Source organism: Brienomyrus brachyistius, unplaced genomic scaffold (genome assembly GCF_023856365.1).
Source record: "Brienomyrus brachyistius isolate T26 unplaced genomic scaffold, BBRACH_0.4 scaffold40, whole genome shotgun sequence".
NCBI lineage: Eukaryota > Metazoa > Chordata > Actinopteri > Osteoglossiformes > Mormyridae > Brienomyrus > Brienomyrus brachyistius.
Genome location: NW_026042315.1, coordinates 3,113,141 through 3,119,220, shown reverse-complemented (window position 1 = coordinate 3,119,220; position 6,080 = coordinate 3,113,141).

Genomic DNA, 6,080 nt, shown 5'->3' with positions numbered 1-6,080 from the left:
CGCGAGCGTACGGTGTGCGGTAGCGTGGTAAGGTCCCCGGGCTTCGGAGAATCAGCAAAGGACTTATTCACATACTGGTGCGGTAGCGCGGAAAGGTCCGCACGGCTTTGGATAATCCTCGGAGAGAGCGATGCGGGAGAGCTGAGAGGCGTGCTGCTGCGCGAGTCTGAGAGAAACTGTGAGAGACTGTGGGATAAAATGGTAAAGTTGGAGCAAAGAATGAGAGGAGGAGGTGCAGGGTCTATCGTCCAATAAAAACGCTCGGCGCTAGTTTTGACCGTGTGTTTTTTCCTCACGCGAGCGTTTGTATCACATCGGCGTATGGCGCCAATTTGTAAAGGTCATAAGTCGAGACATACATCGAGTCTGTCAATTTGTCCGCCAGTAAATTCTGCAGGGCCGTGCCACCTGGCCATCGAGGCGCCCCCCTACCCGGCCACGCGGGCCATACATCGAGTCTGACACTTTTGCCCTCCAGTAAATTCTGTTTAAAGTTTTGTTTTCACATACGTCCCAAATTACAGATAATTTTCTTACACAGGCACGAGTAGCATCATCAAGGCCGTACCACCTGGTCATACATCAAGTCTGACAATTTGCCCGCCAGTAAATTCTGTTTATAGTTTTGTTTGTCATACATGACCGTGCAGATATGGGGTGACAGAGACAATTAAATTGTATTACGTCGAGCGGGGGGCCTTTTCCTCCTCCTAGAGGCATCATCTTCATCCGTACCACGCCCCCACGAGCAGGCCGTGTAGAATATAGGGAGCTTCGCGCTGCAGGGCCAACTCTATCTTTTCAAAAAATACAGACATGTGTAACCGGTCTCGTTTGGGTCTTTGTTTACGGCCCGATCGTGCCAAGCGAGCCCAGTTAAAACATAGTCCCGGTTAAAGTCCGAGAGCTGATGCTCTCACTCTGCGTTGTGTATTTTTTTTGTTGTGTGTGGTGTGTGGGTGCGGGAGAGGGAGAGACGACACCGCGTGGCTTCCTCTGGACTCGGGATCCGACGTCCCTTTATTGGCACGTGTCTTTTCCTCTGGTAATGAAGAGCAAAGCATTAATTCCCCAGCAGCATGTAGCAGCTCAACATTCTCTTCCTCGAAGAGACAGGGAAAGAGCGCAAAATGAAAAAAAATATACATCAATATATAAAAAAAATAAAACAAACAAAACATACCTGGTAATGAAGAGCAAAGCATTAATTCCCCAGCAGCATGTAGCAGCTCAACATTCTGCCCATGTGCACCCCGACAATAAAAAGAAAAACACAAACCAAATGAAGTTCATACATTAAAATATTGCTTGATATATATTAATAATGATATGCTTAAACTTTTATTACAGGAATTTTATATAATAATAAAAGGATTATTTTCTATTTAATTGGGTTAATGAGAGAGCCATGTTACCTCTTCCTCGAAGAGACAGGGAAAGAGGAAGAGGAAACACGTCACGCCCCCTTTTAACCAGTGGGAGGCACCATGAAGCAGGGCCTTCTGGGAATTCTCCTTACTCCCTCTCCTATTTATTTTACCAGGATTTTAATAAATAAGGAATTTTGAGTAATTATACATATCAAAACAACTTTGTTACATTCACCCCCCTAGAATTACACAAAATTCTTACATAGGGCGGGAGCGAGAAAAAAAAACAGACCAGGAAAGAGCATTATACAAACACAGTATAACCCAGTGAATCAACTACCCCAAAGTAGGGTCAAGGAGCACTTGAAGCATGCATGGCGCCTTGCAAAACCTCAAAGAACATCCTCGGGAAACCATAGTGCCATATACACTACACAGCTCAGTCCAATGACTGTTAACACCCATGACAGCAACATCATGGTACATACAGGACTTAATAGAAAAAAAAAAAAAAAGAAGAGAGGAAAAACACCATTCAATGTGCCAAATAACAAAAAGAAACAAAGAAAAAACAAGCACTAATGTGCCTCCAATCTATCTACTCTCAAAGGAGGGAACAACATGTGACATAGACTCAAGCAACCGTCGAACAGGTTTAATCATCCTCCCAAACCGTGAAACACGAGAGCCCTCACCTACATTAACTTGAGGCTGCCTAAACCCAGGGTGGGAAAGGATGTGGGGTAAAGGAGATACAACTACAGCACCTTCACTAGGAGAACCCCTAGAGTCTACCAAATTATGACATGTCGGACTAGAGGTATCAACTGCAGTCTCTGTACAAGGGGTATCTGGCTGTGCAGCCGCCGTCTGACTACTGACTGGAGAGGTATCACAACCGTCAGATCCAACGTGATCAACACCAGCAGAGAGATCCTGTAAGGAGCCAGCTGGAGAAAGCACAGATGAGGGTACATCAGAATCAACTACTGACAAATTGTCATTACTCACAACTGAAGAGAGCACATTATTACCTTCAGTCCTCTGGGAGACAGGCCCATCAGAAAGGCATTCCCCCAGTGGCAGAAACCCAGCGTGGAGAAGTAAATTGCGATGGACAACTCTCACATTGCCATTGCCATCCTTGACCCGATAGACGTGAGTGGAGGGATTTGACTCTACCACTGTATACAATACAGGTTCCCACTTATCAGCTAATTTGTGTTTCCCCCTTACACCTTTGTTAGCTACCAGTACAGCATCACCAATGCACAAGGCATAGCCTTTGGCTCTCTTGTTGTATTGTTGAACCTGGTGTCGCTGCTCAGCAGTGGAATTCTTTTGAGCAAGAAGCATTGCTGAACGAAGGTTATCCACTAAGGACTTCACATACTTATCATAATCACACACCGAGGGATCGCGAAGGACATTTCTGAAAACTAAATCGACTGGCAGTCTGGGAACCCGACCAAACATGAGGAAAAATGGGGCAAAGCCAGTGGTCTCATGGACAGTGCAATTATAAACAAAAGTCATACTTTGTACCAACTGTGGCCACTTGTGCTTTGCTGCTGGAGGCAGCGATCGCAGCATGTTACCCAGTGTACGATTGAACCTCTCAGTTCCACCATTACCCATCGGATGGTACGGTGTGGTCCGTGACTTCTCAATATTGGTCAACTCTAGAAGCTCAGCAAGTAACTCACTGCCAAAACTCGTGCCCTGATCAGAGTGCAGTCTTTCAGGAAAGCCATAAACACAAAAGAACCCATCCCAAAGTTTCTTTGCCACGGTCTTTGCTGTTTGGTCCCGACAAGGAAAAGCATGTGCCAGCTTAGTAAAATGGTCAGTAATCACCAACACATCTACAGACTTATCATTATGTTCTGCTGACCAAAAGTCAATACAGACCAGCTCAAGTGGAGCTGAGGTCTTAATATTCTCCAAGGGAGCTCTCGCTGAAGGTTCAGGAGTCTTACTGACAACACATCGCCTACATGTTTTCACGTGGGCACGAACATCTTTCTCCATGTCACACCAGAAGAAGCGCTGCCGAGCAAGAGACAGAGTACGGGGAAAGCCCTGATGACCAGCACTATCATGAATACCAGTTAGTGCAAGTGATCTCAAGGACTTAGGAACCACAAATTGGAATCGCTTATGTTTGGTCATAGGATCTTTCGTGACACGATACAGGACACCATTCAATATTGTCAACTTATCCCACTGCTTTAGAAGTTTTAATGTCTGAACAGTCACATGGGCTCGTTCCCGCCTCGAAGGCCTACGCTTCCTCACCACGTAAGGTACCACACTGGCGATTACCTGATCTTGGCTCTGATGGGACTGTAAGTCAGACAGGGAAAGGGTTTGAAACACCTCGTTAGCAGGAGGGACCACATCACTCAGGCTTCCAGCCAAAGTCAATGCACGCTGGGCTGAGGCTGATTCCCAACCATCATGTGCGGACAATAAAGAAGAGACCACCTCAGATGACAACGGGGCAGATGCAGCGTCTGAATGCACAAGCGAGTGAGGCATGCAAGAAAGCCGAAAAGCATCCTGAAGAAGCTCATGCCTCACACCCTGCGTCTGGTCAAGCAACACAGAGTATGATTCCGACATTAGCCGACGGTAAAGTGGTTTCACAAAGGGCTCCCTGCTCAATGCATCAGCCACCACATTCTGTCTGCCAGGAATATACTTGATGTCGAAAGAATAAGCAGCTAGTTTTGACACCCATCGCTGCTCGCAAGCGTCCAGCTTCGGCTTGGTTAAAATATAAGACAGTGGATTGTTGTCTGTCCATACCGTAAACTCATGACCCTTGAGCCAATGACTAAACTTGTCGCACACTGCCCACTTTAAGGCAAGAAACTCCAACTTGTATGCAGGATAATTGACCTGACTACGTGTAAGGGATTTACTGGCAAAGGCTACCGGCCTAGCTTTCTCCTCCCCCTCCGGGACCTGCGAAAGTACAGCTCCGAGACCATCAAGCGAAGCATCAGTGGACAGAACAAACGGACGACTGAAGTCAGGATGTGCTAGGACAGTGCTGCCCAACAGAGCAGATTTAAGATCAGCAAAAGACTTATCGCAAGCTGAAGACCAATCACTTGGTGTTAGCACACGGAATGTTCCTGGTTTCTTTCGCATTGATCGGCCCTTTTGCACACGTTTCTGACCTGCAGTCAAACCAAACAGCGGTTTAGCCAGAGATGAACAATCTGGAATAAAGTGCTGGTAAAACATGACCATGCCGAGAAAGGATCGAACCTTCTTCTGAGATGGAGTGCAGCCGTCTGCTTCCATCAAGTCCTCCTTCTTGAATTTTGTTATGACATTAACTTTCTCCTGATCGACCGAAACTCCACTTTCACCCACCACATGCCCTAAGAACCGGACAGACCTTCGGAGGAAATGACACTTCTTCTGGGATAACTTCAAATTGTTAGCTCTAAGACGCGAGAACACCATCTCCAGACGCTCCAGAGCTTCACCCTCCGATGGTGCAAAAACAAGTAGGTCATCTAAGTAACAAAGGAGATTGGAGAAATTAAGATCCCCGAAAATACTGAGCATCATACGCATGAATGAAGCAGGACTGTTGCAAAGGCCCTGAGGCAACCGGTTATATTCGTACAACCCAAGAGGAGTCGTAAAGGCTGTATAATGTTTGTCTTTTTCATGCAGAGGAATGTTGTAAAACCCTGAAGTCAAATCCATTGTACTAAAGAAAACATTACCACCAAGAGCCGCAAGACAGTCTGCCGGGTTCGGTAAAGGATGCGCATCCTTGAATGTTCTTGCATTCAGCATCCGAAAGTCTGTACAAATACGCAAGCCTCCATCTTTTTTCCACACCATCACCAAAGGTGAAGCATACTCACTCACTGACTTACTGATGATATTCTTCATTTCCATTTCAGTCAGAACCTCTCTTAACTTATGGTAGTGAGCTGGTGGAACCCTGCGGTAAGGCAATCTAAATGGCTTCTCATCAGAGAGTCTAATACGGTGTACGAAATCTCTCACTTCACCACAATCTAGATTCCCACGAGAAAAGACATCCTGGTACGAAAGAAGAAGCTCTGCCAACTTATTTTTCCACTCGCCGGACACCTCACACCCTTCGATGTTAATGTCACCTAATCCACACCCCGCAAGACTACGTACAGGATCAGGAACTGCTTGTGGAGACGAAGCATCAGTCACTCGAGAAGAATTAGCTAGCCCTTGCATGAAGGTCAGATCTTCTAGGGCAAGACAAGGGAATACATCCGCCAATTTCGCATTGCGACGCATGGTTACAGGGTGCTGAGAAGCATTCAGGATCTTCATGGGCACCCATCTGTCACCCCACATAGGTGTAACAACCCGGCCCACCATAATGTTCTTAGGTGTAGCACGGGAGGATGTTGGTTCCACAACAACAGTACTCCCTGGTGACATTGGAGCCTCACTGGGCAACTTTCCCCACACTACATACTCGCTGCGTGGAAGCAGTGTGATTGCCTGTCTGAGTTTTACTGTTCCAATTTTATTGGGCACAGTGGAACTAGACCAGCGGGAGACACAACTAATAAGCTGGAGAAACTGTTCACAGTCAGAATTAGCTGAACGAGAAGAAATAAGATCCCAATACTTCTCAGAAGATTTCATGGAACTAATGACTGACCGCAAGACATTACTACCTACGATGAAATC